We start from the raw sequence: 21,655 nt of genomic DNA on the forward strand, positions 1-21,655 counted from the left end.
TGTTAGGAAGTAATAAAATTAGTATGTTAGAGGTAACAGCACCAAGATATTTGTTCCACATACATTTCTATTTGCTATAAACCACATTGAAACTTACCTATAATATAACAATCCCTTGATTACACCTAGCATTGAACACCTTGTTCTTTTAATTGTTCTGATATGTAATAAAGCAGGTGCAGACAACGCCATTTATATTAAGAACAAATTTATCATTTAAACAGGAAAATTTAAAATTAAGTACCCCCAAAAAAAATCTAACTTTATCTTTACTTGTAATCAACTTTTAGCGACTGAACTAATTACTGCACTTGATAAAGTAGAGAATGTGTTTTCCCTAATCTAAATTCTAATCACCATGTCACTCACAACAGACTTAGTAATGCTTCACTAACACACTATTCACATGCAAAATACTCTAAATAGGCCAATTATGACTCTGCTCCTGTTCCCTGGTTAACCCGCTGAGAACTGAAAAATTTCACAAGGCAGTCACCAACTAAAACAAAGGGTCCTTGTTTTAAATTAAGTCAGTCTTTTTGATTCCTAAATAGCTCAACAAAGTGGTATGTCTTCTGCTGAAAGCAGTTGGTCAAATATAAAGCGTGAGCTGGAAAATCCGCAATGAGAATGTTCTGCGTCCAATACTTTTCTGTAACTTTGCAAAACAATCTTCAGGTTACATATATTTGGTGATTTTTGGTGGAGGCTTTTGCAATCAAATAGTAAATTTATTTTTTACTTTCTGTAAATCTAGCTAATGACTTACATTTTGATGTAACTATGCATGATTGTTTAATAGGCAGACTAAACACACTGTGGTCATATACTGAGTATATGTATATATACCTGTATATATATATATATATATATATATATATATATATATATATATATATATATATATATACATATATACACGCACACAAATATATATAAAAAATATTATTGTGTCACATTTAACAAACAGAAACAATTCATATTAAAGAAAACAGATTTATAGCACAATACAATATTTTGGGGCTAATCTGATGCTTTATGAGGTCCAACGCATATCATATTTGATAGCTTACATTTTGCCCTAAATCTGTGCTCTCAATACATATTCTGATTCTTTTATTCCTGCAACACAGTATTTAGTGTTCTTACCCTCCTTTTATATATACATATATAAAAATAAATATATAGGCGATACACACACACACACACACTTGTATCATACAAAAAAATCATTACTCTTGCAGATCCTCATATAATATCCTTAACTGTAATGCAAATAGTTGTAACAATTCATTTCTTAATATAATGTTACCTCTGAAAAAACATATATTGTCCAGCTGTCCTCACTGGCAGAAAGGTGGGTACTGTATATTTTTAAAAATTTCCGAGCACTCTACTTTGACCAACTGGGTGTAAACATAGAAACATAGTGACTGTCTAGTTTCATATTGCGTCCACTTTCACAATTGTTATCATCGGTAATCAATACTACTAATGACTATCAATGCTACAGTGTGTTTTTAGGATTGGAACCTGCACTGTTGAAGGATACAGAGCAGAAACGTGCTTACATTGTGCATGAAGTGAAACAGAAACAGGGATAAGACTTGGATTACAGGTCTCTTTGTCTACCATCAGTGCCAAATATTGTAGACACGATGCACATTGCCTCAGCGCGCCTTGCAGAACACGAGGAAATATGCTAATTGTGCAGAATGATAATACCCTATGTCAGGGGGTTCTCAACTCCAGTGCTCAAGACAGGTCACAACAGGTCAGGTTTACAGGATATCCCTGCTTCAGCACAGGTGGCTCAATCAGTCTCTGCTTCAGCACAGGTGGCTCAGTCTTTGAATGAGCCACCTGTGCTGAATCAGAGATATCCTTAAAGCCTCCCCTGTTGGGGGGTCTTGAGGATGGGAGTTGAGCGTCCATGTGTGATCTCATACATAAAGGTGGCAGAAACGAGTAGTGGAGTGTGTCAGTGTTCTTTGAAGAAGTGCTACACAATACTGTATTATCATGGGGTAAGGTCATGGTGGGTACAGAATTAGGGTGACACCATTAGTTCTGATGAGGGTTTATGTGCAGGAATAAGGGCAGCAAAGTGATGTATGGGTTAAAAGAGAAGTATACAAATCAGACAAATCCCCTTTTCTGTGACAGTATATCAATGTAGAGGTGCATTACAATAGCAAATGATGCAAGATATATTACACTGTACATTCAAAACAGTACTTACAATACTATAGATCAGGGGTGAGCAACTCCAGTCCTCAAGGGCCTCCAACAGGTCAGGTTTTAAAGACATCCCTGCTTCAAGCACAGGTGGCTCATTCAGTGACTCGGTCAATGACGAAGCTACTGATTGAGCCACTTGTGCTGAAGTAGGGATGTCTTTAAAACCTGACCTGTTGGTGTCCATTGAGGAATGGAGTTGGCATCCCCTGCTATAGATCAAAAGCATTACTGTAAGTGTCATTTTTTTGTTAATGATAAGGTTTTCAAAACCTTCCTTCAGTCTTCCCTGGGATAACTGTTCACATTGTCCTGATCCTGGGAAAGTGGCTAGTAATTTTGTAATTTTACAAATACAGACGGTGTTGTGAACAATGAGAGATCATGGAAAATGCTGTTTGGTTACGGTTTTCAATGCATCAAAAGTTAAAATACACCTGAATGTTTTCAGTGAATATTACCAACATCAAAGTCTGAGCAATCCTGCCTCCAGTGGGATATTACCATGTAAAAACATTGTATACAGTAGTTCTACGTTTATTTTATGAGTCATTGGGTTGATATTAAAATGCCACATGCACTAAACCCATACGTGCCAAATAAAACCAACAATTTATTGCAAGTTTAACATTGATTTGAACACATTGGAGAATATTGCCAAGACTAGCTAATTTTGTGTCACTATTCCATGACTGCATAATGTAGTGAAATCCCCAAATATTCACTGTCTAAAAAAAGAAGAAAAAAAAGTTCCCCCCTACAGAAACTGCCTGTGAAATTATGGAGAAAAAAAAGTGTCAAAGTGATGAATAAAACAAGTTTGTATTGGCTGTAGAAGAAGTTAAAGCACTATAACGCTAATAGAGTTTTATACCATTTTGTAGTGCCTGGAACTTCACACATACTGTATATACAGGAGCTGGAAGAAAGTTAAAGCTGTCCTTAGAAAATTCATAGAGGTACCCAATTTTATAACTATTTTACAGCAGTATTTCCCAAAAATAGAAAACGGAAGGACAATTTCAAAATGATGAGATGAAGAAAAACAGAGGTTATAGCGTCCTGTTTTTGGTTCGCTTTCCTTGGACGTGTGGTATTCCCCATTGATTGCGGGAGAATACGATAAGATGGTTTGTGGTGACCCTCAAGAGCTGGAACCAGCACGCTGGATAGTATGTATACATGCATGGGTGGCAAGTGCCCGGCCAGACTTCCCCTTAATCCAGCACTGATCTTGATAAAGGATTCTGCAAGGACCAAAATGTCGATCCACTTTTGTGATCACCAAATAAACTCTTTATCTGAGTTCACAAGAGCAATGTATGCCTGACTTAAATACCTTTGTTTCAATATATATATATATATATTTTTTTTTTAAACGAATATATATATATATATATATATATATATATATATATATATATATATATATACCACACAATTAAGGTTATGGTGGTTAAAAAAAGTGACAAAAACCCTCCACAGCAAAGCATAAAGCAAATGGAAATATTACTGTATGCTCATTTGCATGTCTTAGGCCTGGGACATGGTGCAGGGAGCGGTGCTGGGCAGCGCTGACGCTCATGCTCTCCTGCTCAAGCAAGAGATTTTTCTTGTCCCTGCATGAGCGCCAGCGAGTGCACTTGTGTGTCGGGTGGGAGGCGGCCTGGAGACGGAACGGGAGGCGGGGCTAGCGCGCCACATCACGGCGCCGATGTCACGGACTGCAATTGGCTTCTGGCAGTCACATGACCGGCCCTGCGCTTCCCTCAGCGGGAAATCTAAAATTGATCTGTCGGCTGAAATTCCACACGCCTCCGTAAGCCTGCGGAAGCGCCATCTAAAGCCGCACTGATAGAGATAATGTTTCCCCTCAGCGCGGCTCAGCGCACCTCAGCACGGTCTTTTTGACCATGTCCGAGGCCTTAGACAGGTCTGCAACCCTATCTTTCACCATTATCACCCGGCACGCAGCACTTCCACTGCAGCAAGGGATTCTGGGAAATGACATGCAAATGAGCTCATAGTGCCACCTTTTGTCTCAAGCTCATATTACACGAGCAACCCTTAAGCCAATGCATGCTGCTTTAAACATATTATATATATATATATATATATATATATATTAAATATATATATATATACATACATATACACACACACGCACGTAAATACATCCACTATACTGTATCATAGCACATGTAAACTGTCACTGCATTAGCATCAGCTGTCTGATACGTTAAAATGTAATTCTTGGGCTCTGAATCTCCAAATCTCCCTGATATCTTGTCCTTTGTCACGTTCTTTTTTTAATTGAAATTACAATCTCTTGTAATATATTTACCGCGTTTCTCTTGGAGAAAGTACAAGACAGTCACTGCTCAGTCTGACAGCTAATAAGGTCGCTACTTTGTACTTAGCCAAGTGGTGATATGACAGCAGGACAAATACAAACCCACTTCTCTTTGGTGATTTAGGGTGTCCTTGACATGTAGCTACTGTGTCATGGTGGTTGGCTCTCCAGGGTCTCGCAGGACGTAGTAGCTACATCATAACGTTCCTGCTAGTTTGTCTATGAGAGATGGCAGTCTGAACGCGATCTACTGTATAAGGCTGCTGCCTTAGTGCAAGTGAATGCACGAACCAATTCATTAAGTGCACCAACCGGCCATACTGTGCGCGATGCGACGCGCGTGGCAGGATTGGGAGGAGACAAATTTATTTGATTTTTCGGGTGACGGCCGCATCACGTGAACTATTATAACCAATGAGGGCGAACCTCAATTGTTCAGCCTGGTGATGTCACGGCTACGCCACTCCGTCGCGCGTGTTAATGAAGGACACAAATTGCTCAACGACAGCCGCGCAAATCTATTTCCAGGTATGTCGCGTGCACTACGGCTGCAGCCTCACGAAGCGCAGAGGGAGGAGGAGTACCTCTCCTCTTCTGTTCCGTCACCAGTGACAGGGCGATCACGTGACCGCTTGGAAGAAGTGGCCGTGTGCACGCAAGTGCCGGAAGGGTTAGAGGCGGATATAGGTTTCCTGGATTGAGTCGTTTCCATGTGTCCAAGTTGGAGGGCTCAGATAGCAACAAAGTGCTAGGTTTTGACTGGTCAATGGAGGCCCCAGGACACGTGGTCAGGTTGTACGTAAGGTGCATGTTCTTGGGTTCCTGCACTTTTCACAAATAAAGATGTTAATGTTAAAATGATAATATAGCTCTTTTTTTTAAATAGGCATTTATATTGATACATACATCTATATAAGAATAGTGAATTAACAGCAGTGGCGGAGTCATCCCCCTTTCGTCCGCCATCACTTCCGATCGTGCCCCAAGAAAACAAGAATTCTTCTTGGGATGTAGCTACTACGTCATGGGACACCCGGGGGGGGGGGGGGGGGGGGAGGGCAGAACCCATGCGCCTGCCAGAAGTCAGGACACAATTTTACATTCCCCGCGGAAAATGTTCAAATGTGTCCTGGATGCTGGCGGGCGCGCTGAGTGTCCTGCTGCGTGCATGCACGGGCGCGCTCACAAATGGCGAAGGAGCGGCGGCCACGCAAGTTGTCCTGCGGCTGAGGACCTTTAAAGATGGCGGCGGCAGCAGCAGCGGCCGGCGAGATCTGAGCAGACCTTTAAAGATGGCAGTGGCTGGCGGGGAGATGAGATCGGCGAGGTGTCCTGTGAGTAATCCCGGAGATGACTTGCGTTGAGGCGGATGTGGTGGTGGCGACCAAACATCCTAGATCGCCAACTCTAGTCCTCAAGGGCCTCCAACAGGTCAGGTTTTCTGGATATCCCAGCTTCAGCACAGGTTTCTCAATCAGAGGCTCAGTCTTCGACTAAATATGAATATTACCAGAACACAATTTAACCCCTTCAACTGAGCCACCTTTGCTGAAGCAGGGTTATACTGAAAACCTGACCTGTTTGTGGCCGTTGACTGGAGTTGGGCACTCCTGGTCTAGTATGGGCAAAAGATGCTTGCATTCCTGCATCGCAGGGACACAACTCTCTGGCAGCATTGAAGGGGTTAAATTGTGTTCTAATAATATGCATTTTGCCCCTGGCAAGAAGTCTTCAGAAGTCTTCTTGTTGCCAAGCATCAGAGGAGTATACAGGGCACTGGAATAAAGTGCATGTTATAGTGTTTGTCGTTTTATTTATTTATGCAGCTTTACAGAGGCATTGTACAGCCCCTAATGCAGAGGTGTGCAAACTTATTGCCCTGCGCCCTTCTGCCTGCTCTCGCCACCCCTTACCATGTCTCAAGTGTCAAATGACGCTGCAGGGTCATGTGACGTCGGTGACCCCCCCCCCCGTCGGTTGCCATGGTGACGCGTTGCCTGAAGCCGTCTGAGTCAAGGTAAAGGGAACTTATAGAGGCCTCGCGCGGTCCCCCGGCATTTAAATTTTTGGGGGAAGAACGCGGGTCCTCTGCAAGCACTGCCCCCCCCCCCAAAAAAAATATTGTGCACCCCAGTTTGCACACCCTTGACCTAATGCACAGTGGGTGATATAGTGATACAATCACACCGAGACATTGGGAGAGGTGTTCCTGCCCTGTAGACATTGAAATCTAAGTGGTGAGTCAAACTTATTCTTGGGCCCAAACTTTAAAACGATGGGGAACTGGGCCAGTGATGTAATCACGGAACCCTTCCGAGCGGGTTGCAGCCCCCTCCAGCCCTCTGGGGGTTAAAAGAATATTATGCATTAGGTCCAAGGACCTGTAAAAAGTGGGAATGCTGTGCGTGTGTATATAATTGTGTTTATATGACAGAAACAGTATACACAGGGCTCTACAACATTGCAATACAGGGGAAATAAAGTACAAACATGGGGGACGAAAGCAGCAAGTAAATGATACATTTGGCAAAAAGGAGACCCTGCACCAAAGAGCTTACAATCTAAGTGGTATATTGGGAGACTTACAGACGCAGGAGGAGTAAAAGTGGATGTATTAAAAGGGCAGGGAATTCAAGTTCTGTGTATCTGAAACCAGTAATGAAGGTGTAAATAATGCATCCTTTATAAAGCTTCTTGTTCAGCTGGTCTGTTAAAATGGAGAGAGAAGGTGTTTGACGGATATTGAGTGGAAGAGCGTTCCATATATACTGAGAGGTGAGTGACAGAGGTTTAAGAAGTGAGAGAGCTGCAGATTTAAATGGTGCAAGGTTGCGACATCTTTGGGCCAAGCCTAAGAGGTTAATACGGGTGTAATGAGACATCAGAGTTGAGATATACTGTTTGGAGGTGCAGTAATTGAAAGGGTTTTTTTTAGTTTAAAGGGTTCTTTATATTCCCATCTGGACTTTTAGTTCTTAGATTATTGCAAAAACATCACACAGTTATTACACAATGTGGGCAAAACTAAGCCCCGTGAAGCACAGTTCAATGTTTTATTACATGCTTTTGGAACCTGAGAGGGAAAAACAAAGTGCCACTAACAAGCTCAACCATAAAAGGTCTTCAACTTGTACTTGTCAATTAACAATTTAGGGCCTCATGCAGAGAGCAGCGCTATTTACAATCTCGCCATTTTCCGGAGAAAATCGCGCTAAAAACAGCTGAAAATGGCGAGGTAGGAAAAAAGCGCCATTTTTTTTTTCTATTTGAAAATCTCGCCGCGCGGCTGGCGAGAAACTACATCTCGCCAGTCTGAAAAATATCCGAATTCAGAAAGGCGCGCTCGCCATCTAGCGGCTGTTTTTGGCGCGATTTTCTTAAATTTTCTCCGCCAACTAAAGTTGGCAAGAAGCAGGAGCTCGCCGGCTATAGGGGAAAAAAAAAATGCGCGATTTTTTTTTCTCCCTTTCAGCTGCGCGCATCTCCTCATTTACAATTCTCCACATGCAGTAATGCTACAAATAGCGGATTTCGCCCATTTCTGCATATGGAGAATAAAACTCTCCATTAAACCTACTTTTTATTCCCCTCTCCAATTTTAAATAGCGCTGCTCTCTGCATGAGGCCCTAAGTATCTTACCCCTTGCCTTCCTCACATTGAGTCTTTCATTAAAGGAGCAGTCCCACATAGTCGGCCAGTTGAATCTCTTAGGACTGTTATATAGAGCATGCGGCCGTGCGTGCACGTGCCGCATGCTTTTTGTATGTATACTGTGTGAGGATACAGTGTTGAATATACAGTGTTTGTGTGTATGTACAGTATGTGTAATTTATTATTTATTAAAAGAAAAAACCATTGGTAGAAATAATATATTTATTAAATTTGTGTAGACATACAAATACACACACATATACATACACACAGTACACATGCATACATATACACACACACATACATACATTTCAGAGCCGGTAGCGGCGCGAAAAGATGATTTTCCTTATCTTCGCCGCTGTCTGTCGGCTCCCCTCTCCCTGCCGCGCACGTGCGCGGCCCTCGTATAGAAAGGCTGACTAACGTCAGCCAACTAAAATTCAGCATGCGCGCCCGGCTTAACACGCGCCCGGTACTATAGCACGTGCCTTAGGGGCCTCAGAATAGAGAAGTGTTTGTTAATCAAGTGTTTTCTTTCCCCTTAGCCCACCCCTGTCCCTATCAGAGAGCCAATAAAGATAAGGGGAGGAGGGGGCTGCACAAGCACTCGCTGATCACACAAAAGGAGCAGCCAGAGGAAATCAAACCCACTCCCAAGTCTAACTTTAAAAAAATACTTATAGTTGTCAGATTTGGGTAAAAAAAAAGAAAAAAAGAAGTGTATCCATTACCCAGGTGAGGCCCTTTAAACAGGTCACCGGGGTGAGATCATTATGATCCTGGAGGGATTGCCCATTTCAGGATCTGCTTTAGATAAGTACAAGCTTTGGCATGCAGTCAGAGCATTGATGTTATGGCAATCCATCTTTCTTAAATATTGTATGAGTGCAGAGAGGTGCACGCAGATTAACACCTGGTCTGTTTTCGAGTAGGTCTACTCTGATCGGTGCTTAGTGCAGGAGATCGAGGCGTTTGTAAAAAGTGTCTGGGAGGTTAAAATGACGTTCTCCCGAGAGCGCGGTGCAATCTACAGGTTACCATGGTAACAGACGCAAGATTAGGGGTAGCCAACTCCAGTATTCAAGGGCCACAAAACAGGTCAGGTTATCAAGATATCCCTGCTTCAGCACAGGTGGCTCTATCATTGGCACTGAGCCACCTGTGCTGAAGCAAGGACTGATTGAGCCACCTGTGCTGAAGCAAGGACTGATTGATCCACCTGTGCTGAAGCAAGGACTGATTGATCCACCTGTGCTGAAGCAAGAACTGATTGAGCCACCTGTGCTGAAGCAAGGGCTGATTGAGCCACCTGTGCTGAAGCAAGGACTGATTGAGCCACCTGTGCTGAAGCAAGGACTGATTGAGCCACCTGTGCTGAAGCAAGGGCTGACTGAGCCACCTGTGCTGAAGCAAGGACTGATTGATCCACCTGTGCTGAAGCAAGGACTGATTGAGCCCCCTGTGCTGAAGCAAGGGCTGATTGAGCCACCTGTGCTGAAGCTGGGATATCCTGAAAACCTGACCTGTTGGTGGTCCTTGAGGGCCAGAGTTGGCCACCCCTGATCTAGATGAAGAAAATCATGATTTTTAACACTAAAAAAAAACCTGCTCAGTGGGCAAGAGACCAACATTATCTGAAATAAAGTCATACAGGCTTCCCGGGGATTGCTGCTCTAAATGATGGCGTTAGCGGTCACATTTGAAATGGGATTTTGTACTGTGGCTTCACTTGGGAAATGCTGGAGACAATGTTATTTTAACAGGCTTGTAAAGGGAACGCTGCACATTTACTATTGTTCAGCCTACTCGTCACATCCCAAACTGCTGGCAATAAAGGGAGATAATAAAGGGCCCGCCAAGCATCAGGCTGCAAGATTCATTCCCACCACCAGTCAGGGATTCTGCTAAGCCAAGCGTGCATGCGCAGGACGGGGAATCTGCGCTCTCTGAGTACCTGCGATGCACTGTGCCACGCTCCAGCACCGAAACATGGCAAAGAGTATCTGTTTGGTACTCCCCCCCCCCCCAATCTTGTTAATATAAAGCAGTATTGAGTATGACAGCAAACCTCATAATGACAGAGGCTTCTCCTACCTAAATAGAGATCTAGATTAGTGGGTCCCAACTCCAGTGCTCAAGGACTGCTAACAGGCCAGGTTTAAAAGCGGCAATTCAATTTTTTTTACACATGATGGAAGCAGGGCTGAATCCCATATGGAGCTGAATCCCATTTATTTCAGCACCGGGGATTTCCTACTTCCGGAAATACTTAGCTCAGCAGGGGTTGCCGGTAGCTGCTCCGCTCGGCTAACGGGGTTCACATTATGACGGCGTTTCAAAGCTCCTGCACCTTACGAGCCAATAGGAAGCTGTGACGTCATCAGGTTCGGCTTCCTATTGGACCATGTGACGCGGGAGATTTAAACTTTAAATCCCAGCTAGCTCAGCCAGAGCGGCTACAGCCACCTCACACGGAGGTGAGTATCTCTGGAAGCAGGGGGCCCACGGAGCTGAAATGAATGGGGCTCAGCTCCATGAATCCCCTGCTTCAACCCTGTGTAAAGAAAAATAATAGTAGAAAATGAAATAAAAAAGCACTTAGATTGCTCCTTTAAGGGTATCTTTGCATAGCACAGGTGGATCGACCATTTTGAGTGAACTACCTGTGCTCATGCATGGATATCCCTAAACCCTGGGCTGTTAGCGGTCCGTGCGTACTGGAGTTGGGAACCACTGACCTGGATAATATCATTGTGAGCTCCAAAAGAACTGAATGCCATTTGCGAACACTAACGCTCTTGAATCATCGATGTAGTTGGTAAGGACTCTACCGTGGGCTACAGGCAGTGTGGAGAGTGGGTGGTATGTGTATAGTCATCATTTCTAGATACGTTTTAGGTCTATTTTCCTATGTAGCCATCTGCTACTGAAATAGTTAAAATCAAGATCCCCATGTCCACATTATGAGAACATGAGTACACATATAAAAGATAAAATAGTAAATAGTGACATAGGAAAATAGCTTAGTGGCACAATGATAAGCACCTACCAAGTCCCAACCATACCCTTCAGCTGCACCTATTTCTTTATACAGATGCAGCGCCGTTATTCGAACAAATCACGCATTATGTACCTCGGATTACCCATGTCATGGCGCGTCATTACCGCGTGTTCCCTCATGTTTTCTCGAGTGCAGAAAATGGCATTTTAGTGTTCTGGTTTTTAAACACCTGCAAATTGACACAGTACTGTACTGTACACATTACAATTCATTCATTTCTGCCACGGAAACGCGAAGAATTGCGCCCAAAGAAATCGGGATCCATGAAATTCAAACAAATCAACCGCGTGGAATACAGCACTGCACACGAAAACGGCTCTGTGATATGTTCGAATAACGGCCACTGCATCTGTATACTTTACCTGTTGAAACCAGCTGTACCTATTGTACCTATTTCTGCCCATGTGTGAGTGCCAAGGAGAGTTCCACCCCGCCTCCCATTGGTTGAAGCTTGGAAGATCAATGCCCGAGTTGATAAATGATCAGGATATTATAGGGAAGTTACTGAACTTGATTGTATCTGGTCGGGACTGAGTTATTATTCCATTGGCCTTCCACTGCACAGATAAGACTACGCCTTTATGAATGCTTACATACGTATATACTTAAGATTTAAGTGTTTTTGTACAGGTATATTGCTAAGTATCCTCCAATGTCTTATTTGATAGTGGTATCACTTTGATGGACTTCCTTGTTACACTTTATATTTTGTAACATCATATCTTTATAAATATATATGGGATTTTCAATATTGTTGTACATTGAACATTAATTCATATAGAAATAGATATGGCTGATTCCAATATCGGCACATTTTGACATGTACTGTATAGACAGCAGAAATAACAGAAGTGGTCAACTAGAATTCATGTTTTCTGAAGAAGAAACTGAATTAGGAGACTTTAATGGTGAACTACCATCTAAAATGCTGTCTCTTTTCAAAGTTTGGGAACAAGAAATCAGAGCGTGGTGGGATATGACAACGTTAGAGGAATATGTTCAAAATAAAAGGATCCCCAGAGGTCTCAGATTAATTAAAAACTCTACCTATGGCACGAATAGAATAATCCCATATTTTTATCAGGATGGGAGGAAACACTTGAGCATTGCTCTATGGAATTAATGAAACTCTTGATAGTGGAAAGAAAGAAAGAACTTAGAGATGTAGACTTTAGAATTTTAAAATGGAAAGAAGAAATTCGAAATGTACATGTATTGGACAGATTACCCCAATTGGTTGATGAATTTTATGCAAAAATGAAAAAATATGATAATGTCAGTTAAAAAGAAATAATTCATACGGGATAGAATGGATTATACAATGAACCAACAGAAAAATTGAAATACAGCTGATAGAGATATTAGGCCAAAGGGGAATCAATTTAATTCTCCAAAACATACTTGGCCTAAAAAAGATTTTTTTTAGATAACGTCCAAAGGTGGTCATTTTTCAAATATTCTAACTATCAGAGTCCCTATACAAAAGATTCCAATGCTAAATTCAAACTTAACGCCCAAAACACCAATGGACAATATTTTCAAAATAGTGACGCTAGAGGGAAACTATTTGAAAATCAACATACCAATAGAAGATACAATGGTGTTAATGACAATTGGAGTGGTGTTAGAAAAAATAAAACATACACCAAAGAAAGGTCTAATTTAAATACAAAGGGCTCTGATAATACATATTTGAAATGTAGAAATCAAGATCTTCAACTACTGTATATAACAGGTTTGAAGAGCTTAATGAGGTACTCAGTGACAGTGAAACTGATGAAAACGGATGAAAAACAGGAGACATACAAGACTGAATTGGGATCTGGACAACCCTCCATCAGTAACTTTAGTCAGACCTCTCACAAGAAAAAGATCAATTTCAGGAGAGGTAAGAGAGGTGGTAGGAAGTCCTTCATCAAAGAGGGGTATCCAGAACCAGAGAAACTGATAGCTAATTGCATCTTTAATATATCTACGTTTAAAATTGATTATTGTCTATTTGAAGTCCTCAAAAAAGGGACTGGTATTCTCCCCTACCAATAGTCCAAGTGACTTTGATTTATACATTAACCTTCAGAGATTAATAAGAAAGCTGACACTGCACAGACACTTTGAAGGGTCTTCCATGAATTCAACATGAACAGAAACACTGTCAGTTCTTAATTATGATCCATTTGATTATTCATTAAATCAACAGGTGTTGAAAGATCATGAAGACCTGTTTCAGTAATGTGATCCAGATTTCATTAGAAACACAAATAATGTATGTACAGGTTTCTAACCTAATCTGTATTTTGTCATTACCATGAAAAAGGACACCATGTAAAACTGTTCGGAGAACTAGTGGGACAAGATCTCAAAAATATTTGCAACAAGACAATCAACCAATTTTAATTTCAATCATAGAGAAAAGCATGCCTTGCATGTCCTCCGATCTCATATTGATATTGTAATACGGGAGGCTGAAAAAGGTGGTAGAAAACCAAAACTTATTATTGTCATGAAGCCAAACGGATACTGTCAGACAAAGTCTCATATACTGCACCGACACACTTTATTCGAGCAAATACCCAGTATGTACCTGGCAGATACCTGGAATGCGCCGCTCCTCACCTCTGACAAGCCCCGTTGCATTTGCCTTCCCAGCCTGGGTTCATGCCTGGCTGACGGGCGGCTGATCTGTTAAATGATAATGATTAGGATTTAATAGGCTGCAATGCTTCGCGTGTCTACCAGATGGCATAAATTCATGAATTGTAATGCAGTATATATATATATATATATACTGTGCAGTATTGCAGCCAGCGGGAATAAAATGCTTCAATCCCTGCCTGGAAAATAACGCAATGCACTCGGGCAGAAAACAGTCACAAACCTCAATACACCCGGGTATACCCGAAATCGTGGGACTAGCCGAGCTCGAATAAAGTGTGTCGCCAGTGTAGCAGTCTCAAAGCAGACCCTACAGTGATCTTAAAACAATAATTAAACAATTACTTGAAGAAGCATGTCGAACAGGAATTCTGACTAAAGCTGAATAAGGTTTTTTGTTTATCCTTACTCCTACCGTACTCATTTTTTTATTATATACCAAAAATTCACAAATCTCTTATTGACGCTCCGGGTTGTCCTATTATTTCTGGTATCAACTCTTTAACTTCCAATTTATCTCTGTACCTGGATTATTATTTGCAGCCACTGGTTTCTAAACTTCCCTCTTATCAGTACTACAATTATTTAACAACTTTGAATGGAATACAACGGTACAGGATGGCTATGCTTGATGTACCAGCACTGCACACAAGTATTCCACAAAGGGAAGGCTGCCAAGTCACTGAGCATTTCTTAAATCTGGGTAATACACTACCACAAGTACAAAAAAAAAATCATATTAAGGTGTACTGATTCATATTGTGTCATTATTATTTTTTGTTTGATAATTTTATCATTTGCAAATCCTCAGTACTGCCATGGGTACTACATTTGCTTCCTCTTTCGCCAACCTCTATATGGGGTGGTGGGAATCAATGTTTGTGGACAATGTATCTCCTCCACAACTCAAACTGTGGAGGAGATACATCGATGACATTCTCATCATCTGGGAGGGTGATGAGAAATCTTTTTTGGAATTTGTATCTGTGTTGAATGACAATGTATACAATTTTAAAATGTACTGGCGAGAACAGCAAGACCATGATCTATTTCTTAGACCTGGAAATCTATGTTGAGAATAATGTACTTTGAATGAAGATGTACTTTAAAGATACCAATGTTAATTCCTCCAGTAGTCACTACAAAAAAATGAATTGACAATATTCCTTATAGTCAACTCCTCAGATTAAAGAGAGACTGTACAAACAATGAACAGTTTGAACAACAAGCACAATTTTTCAAGAAAATATTCCTTCAGAAGGACTATGAGGAGAGTCTCATGAATTCATTGTTTAATACAGCTAAAAAGTGAAAGTGACTCACTGTTATAATACCAGAACAAACACAAAAGAATAGATGACACCTTAAAACACAGATTGGACAAATAGATCGATAATGAGGGGAACGCTAATGCTTCAAAAATTTCAACCAAGGCCAAAGAAGTTTAAACCACTACGGGTGATATTGCGAAATACAAATGTCCTGTTTTTATTACACAGTCAAGTAAGATCTCAAAACACTGAATCGAACACCTTGAGAGTCCATTTGGGGCTAGTGGGCAATTTTACATGCAACAAATTCAAAGTGTGTTAACAAATAAAAATGCAATTTCCTATGTCACAGGGAAATAAGTACAAAGTAAACTGTTTCATCAACTGTTATACCATTTTTGTAGTTAATTTAACACAGTGCGAGTGTGTACTACAATACATTGGGAAGGCTAAGAGGAATTTAATATCAAGAATTTTGGAACATCTGAGAAACATCAAAAATATTCCAAAAGTCATTGAAAAAACAAACCTCTGACACATTTACTCTGTCCATCACTGTGATCCCAATACGTTAAAATTAATGGGTATTGAAGATATAGCATTGTCTAAAAGATTGGGCAACAGGGATACCTGTTTAATGAAAAGAGAACACTATTGAATGCACACCTTCTGATTGAGATTTCTAGTAGGGTTTAATAAGAATGTAGAATTAACACCCTTTTAAAGATAAGTTACATGAGCTTTTTACATGTTGATTATCATAGATTTTATACATTGCATATTACTTTATTATTAATACATATTTTTATTATATACATCTAGCACATTATTATTATTATTATTATTATTATTAAATTATGTTTTTTTTTTACTGTGGCATTTACCTTTAGATATAATTATATCATTAAATTATATTGTTATGTAATTATTCTTAATTAGTGATATTTATTATAATAAATTTCTTTTTATTCAATTCATTGATTATATATTTAACCCCCACGGTATCATTATCATTATAAAGTATCATTTCAGAGAGCACTGTATTTTCTCAAGTTTATTCTTAATTAGTAAACATTTCATTTTTGTTTATATGTAGTTTTTGGACAAACTGATCATTAGATATATCCACAATTCCTACATTATCACGGCTATTTATAAATACCACAAATATAGTCACTTTATCACCAGGTATTGCATCAGCTCTGTCACTTTCAACCAAATGTTTAGCTTGACGAATACTTTGCGATTCACCGTTATACATTTTCTATGATGTTTTTGATTGGATCAAAGGGGCTATTAAATTTATGACAGCAACCTCTAAACGTGACCCCCCCCGATGAAGAATGCAAGTGCGAAACGCATAGAGGTCATGTGAGGTTACATAACGCGTTCATACCAGAGGTATTACAAGCCGGGATGATTTTGAGACAGTTTTACATCAGTGTCATTGTGTTCCGGACTGCACAATCTACTCATCCCGTCAGCCATCTATCCCACGTTCCCTGTGCTGTCTTCACCACATTATTAACTATATTTTAAGTTTAATGCATTTATACTAGTGATTGTTGTTGTTGTTTTTATATTGTATCATGTTCATGATTGTTTTATTGTTGAAGTAATATATTCTTAACATACTGATCCTCCGTGGGCTGTTTGCGCTTCTGTTTCTACTGTAGCACTTGTTCTTCTGTATTATGTATGTATAAGTGTCTGTGAAAATTCCTATGTGCTGCGTATCGTGCACTATACTGTAATTGTGAAGTGCTTTGTGTCCCATTGGGAGAAAAGAGCTATATGAAATAAAATTGTTAAAGTTATTATATAAATAAATAGAGTACAGTAGGTTTACTGGCCATGCACTTCTTTAACCCACGCTGTGCTGAAAAAGCTATGTAATGTGGCGGGCATAAGCTTATAGGGGACCATGTAAAATTGTATAAGAAGCAAAAAGTGACACTATGAGTGCTCATTTGCATGTCATTTCCCAGAATCCCTGGCTGCAATGGATGCATTGTATTCTAAAAGATAATGGGGAAAGGCAAGTTTTTGGACCTGTCTGAGATATGTGTATGTGCTCACAAGTGTATATATAAGAAATAACAATTGTTATCCCCATAGCACCATATCACATGCAATTTATTGTATGCAAAGATCATTTATAAATGTAAAAAAACTTGTATTACTTGATGTGGTTATCTATCATCTATCTATCTATCTATCTATCTATCTATCTATCTATCTATCTATCTATCTATCTATCTATCTATCTATCTATCTATCTATCTAGTAATACACAAATGTTTTACAGTTATAAAAAATCTTTGCATACAATAAATTGCATGTGATATGGTGATATGGGGATATAATCACATGCTTGTATCACAAATTAACAGTGGTTCCAAAGTCTACCTATTTTCATGTCTGGTCACAACTTTTTCTGGGCGTGCGTAGCAGCTGATTGTCAAATTAAAGACTATTCAAATTAGTTGTAGTGAGACATCAAACGAAAAACAAATGCCAATACATCACACCTTTGCAATAAATTCTAAGCAATATGAGGACCCACTAGATGGTGATATGCCAGAATAAACCGTAGTGACATTTGACTCCGCTGTCTTGGCAGTCGTTTAGAATTGTCATAAGGACATACCACGTTTAACGATCCCTTAATAAACTCATGCAAAATCCAAACCAGAATTTTACGTCCAGATGGAAATATAAAGAAATCTAACAATTATCCAAATAATTTACAGTTGCCAATAGTAAACCTTATGTTCAGTGCACGTTGTGTTGTGAAAACCCATAACACAAATCTCACAAAATAAATACATTTCTAATTCTGGTTAAAAGTATTTTTGTTTGCAATAAGTTCTCATGATAAGTGTTAAAAGTGACCCAAGGAAAATAAGCAAGCACCTGAGAATACAGAAAGTAACAGTGCCAGAGGTATTCCAAACACAAGCATTTCCTATAGTACTGGCAAACACGTCAATTTGAGAGTGTCCTATCTATAGTGTGCCAAGGATCCCAGTCATTGTTTATACAAAACAATTAGTATTTTCATAGTACATAAACAAAATGAATACACAAAGTGAGTTATGCTTATGTTTTGGCTGCATTGTGTACTGTACACTATTAATGTTCTATGATGTACATGTATAAGTGTTTTGTTATGGGGTAAAGTCAGAATATTGAAACTGAGCAACCACCAGGAGATGTTCCAGGGCACTTCTAGACCAGGGGTGGCCAACTCCAGTCTTTATGGCCACCAACAGGTCAGGTTTTCAGGATATCCCTGCTTCAGCACAGGTGGCTCAATCAGTCCTAGCTTCAGCACACTGATTGAGCCAATTGTGCTGAAGCAGGGATATCCTGAAAACCTGACCTGTTGGTAGCCCTTGAGAACTGGAGATGGACACCTCTGTTATAGACCATCTGATGGCAACCCAACACATATAGACATAACAGGGATACTTGGAAACTGATACCCCTCTTCTAAATGTAACGGTGTTAACCCCCCCCCCCACCCCCCAATGGCAGATAGGGGCCATTACAGGGTGTATGTGGTGCATACCTGCTGGTAACAAGGGGGCTGAGTCGTCCGCAATGACTTTGGGACACAGGATCAGGCTTCTGGGGTCCATACCCCACATAATACTTAGCAGTGCAGCGCCTCCATCTGCCGTAGGTTCCAGGGATATGGAGATGATCTCCCACGGTAGAACTCGTACTCTCTCCCCAGTAAGATCACACACCAGGCCGGAGGTAAATTGCAAACAGAAACGGTTTATTACTACTACACACACTTTGCAATAACACAGCTACGCAGCAGTTGTCTGCCGGATATAGTCTCCTTAGATCAGCTCTCACTGGAGATGGTCCCTGGACCGTCACTACAGGCCAAGGGCACCCGCAGCCATCCTAGCTCTTCACCACCTCCCTAGCGGAGGCAGAAGTATGGTCCACACTCACTCCTCCCCGCAGGGAAGAGCACATGGGTAGGCCCCAATCTCAGGCTCCCAGTCGTGTGATCTGCCTTCCTCCGAGGGAAGGAACAACCTCCCAATTTAGGATGGTCCTGCCCTTAAGTACAGCCGGACAGGCATCCCGTTGTCCCAGCTACAACAGGCTGTACCACCCCCTTGCTGTCACTCAAGTGCAGTACCAAAGGTGAAGGGGAAAACCCCATACCAACTACTGGCAAGCCTGTAAATACCAGGGTTTACTGCCAGCCCATAGGGTAGAATAGTAGCCAGGGGGTACCCCGCTACATAAATTAGACTTTTCTCTTAACCCTACAATCAATACAGTATTCATAATAAAACTTTTTTTATTTGTCCCGTTTCTGTTGTGAAATACCTTCCAGATTAATTTCAGCCCAAACAAGGAGAAGGAAATAGATAAACACAACTTGTGAAGATATATGGCCACCCAATGAGGTAATATATTGTGATAACCCAACTCCTGTAGTGGGATGAGGAACGCTTTGCTATCGGAAAGCATATGTTTTCTTCCTCTTATTCCTTATTTCATAGGATTGGAAGCAGAGTTTGGCTCTTCCTAATTAAGTTTTTCTTAAACAAATTTAGTTATTCTATTAAAAAAAGTCGATTTTTATTTGCTAATGCTGCATTTTCCCAAGATTTTGCATACTCTGTACCAGAGATGCGCAAACTGGGGGGCACAGGATTTTTCTAGGGAGGGGGTGTCACTCTTCCCCGAGGCATTTATATGAAATGCCGGGGGACCGCGTGAGGCCTCTGCAACCTCAACTTACCAGGATTCAGCCGGCTCCTGGTCACCTCGCCATGACAACGCGGTGTCATGTGACGTGACACGTCGTCATGGTAACACGCGTCAAATGACGCTACAGGGTCATGCGACGTGCGGTCACATAACCCTCGGCTTCATTTTACACCGTGTCACTGGAGAGGGGGCGCGAGCGCTAGGGCCGGCGCAGCAAAAAAACATTGCGCCCCCCTGCTCTATACATATATTCTTTGCTTTCTTTTCTGTGATGTAGAGCTCTGAATACACCCTGCGTGTTTCAAGGAGTATGTTATTCTATATTTATGGGGGGAAATTATTTTTGGAGAAGATTCTTATTGCATTTCTTCTTACTAGGGATTCCATAGAATGATTTCACACACGCAAAAATTATATACACACACACACACACACACACACACACACACACACACACACACACACACACACACACACACACACACACACACACACACACACACACACACACACACACACACACACACACACACACACCGCGTTCAGGGAAAAAAGGGACCTCTTTAGTTTTTCATCATATTTTATATATTTCTTGCTCAATCCCCATGAAGATTTGCACAATTGTAGGTCTGTTATCTATATTAAAATTATACAATAAGTACAATATAGACTAAATTGATGTCACGGTCTTATGTAACAAGAACCAGATACACTAAGGTAGGTTTATGCACATTAAACGAGAAATAGGCGTTTTTCCTTCGTAGCTGTTAAATGTGTTAAACAGTTGCAATCTCATCTGAAACACTGATTACTATAATGCTTAACTTCAAAGTATGGTTCAAAATGTCCTCCGGCTGAAACGCACGTCCGGAGACGAGAACGCCGCGGTCGGATTGCACAATCCATAACGCGCTGCTCCAGCTGCTCCCACTCCTGAGCGTTACAGATTAGTTTTTTCAGTCTTAGCGACCGTCCTTTATCAGGACACATTTTATGTAAGCTTTTTGGACCATAATTCTTGCTCCGTCTCGAGCACTTTATAACGTGCTGACCTTCGCTAAACACCATTTTGTAACTATGCGCTTGATGATCACCAATTCCAAAGAATGTTTATTAGGTTATCAAATAATTCATATATATATATATATATATATATATATATATATATATATATATATTGTGATAACTTAGCCACTTTGCAGGGTTTTTTCTCTCACATTAAAGCACTAGTCCAAGCTGCCAATTTAAAGGAAAAAAAAAAATCCCTTTAATACGTGCATCAATACAATCCACTCAATGATAAGTAATTAGCTAAATTGCTGATCAATCGGCGAAGATTCGACTCGGGGGTTCACTAAATGGCAGCAGAAGAGGACCAAAGGTGCAAAGTTCTGTGGGGAAGATCAGGTGACCAGGCAGTCACCAGATACAATTCGTGCACTGCTAGAGAGAGGCAGGGCTCAAAAAAGGGGCGTGACAGTCTGTTTCAGAAGAGGAAGGGGATGTGACTTTGTAAATGGTTCCTATAGAAACAAAAAATGCTTGTTACATTATAATACAAGAAAAATGTAATTCAGAGTTGTTTAAAAAAATGCTACATGTATTTTCTCATAGTACAGAACTGATTTATTAAAAAAAACACAGGCTGCTGACTGTTTTTTAAAACCCTTGCAATCAGTAGT

General features: G+C 40.7%; 1 protein-coding gene across 21 annotated transcripts in view; it reads right to left on the reverse strand.

Moving 5' to 3' along the window:
* The window catches only part of TCF4 (transcription factor 4), a 408,258-nt gene that overhangs the window by 152,659 nt on the left and 233,944 nt on the right, over positions 1-21,655 (reverse strand). The window contains exon 1 of one of the 21 annotated variants that reach the window (XM_075586853.1): positions 98-243. The exons of the other annotated variants lie outside the window; for them this stretch is intronic. The gene's annotated coding sequence lies outside the window, so the exon portion shown is untranslated. Of the gene's footprint in view, positions 1-97; positions 244-21,655 lie in introns of those variants that run through there. 21 annotated transcript variants of the gene reach the window in all.

This window comes from Ascaphus truei, chromosome 1 (assembly GCF_040206685.1).
Source record: "Ascaphus truei isolate aAscTru1 chromosome 1, aAscTru1.hap1, whole genome shotgun sequence".
Taxonomy (NCBI): domain Eukaryota; kingdom Metazoa; phylum Chordata; class Amphibia; order Anura; family Ascaphidae; genus Ascaphus; species Ascaphus truei.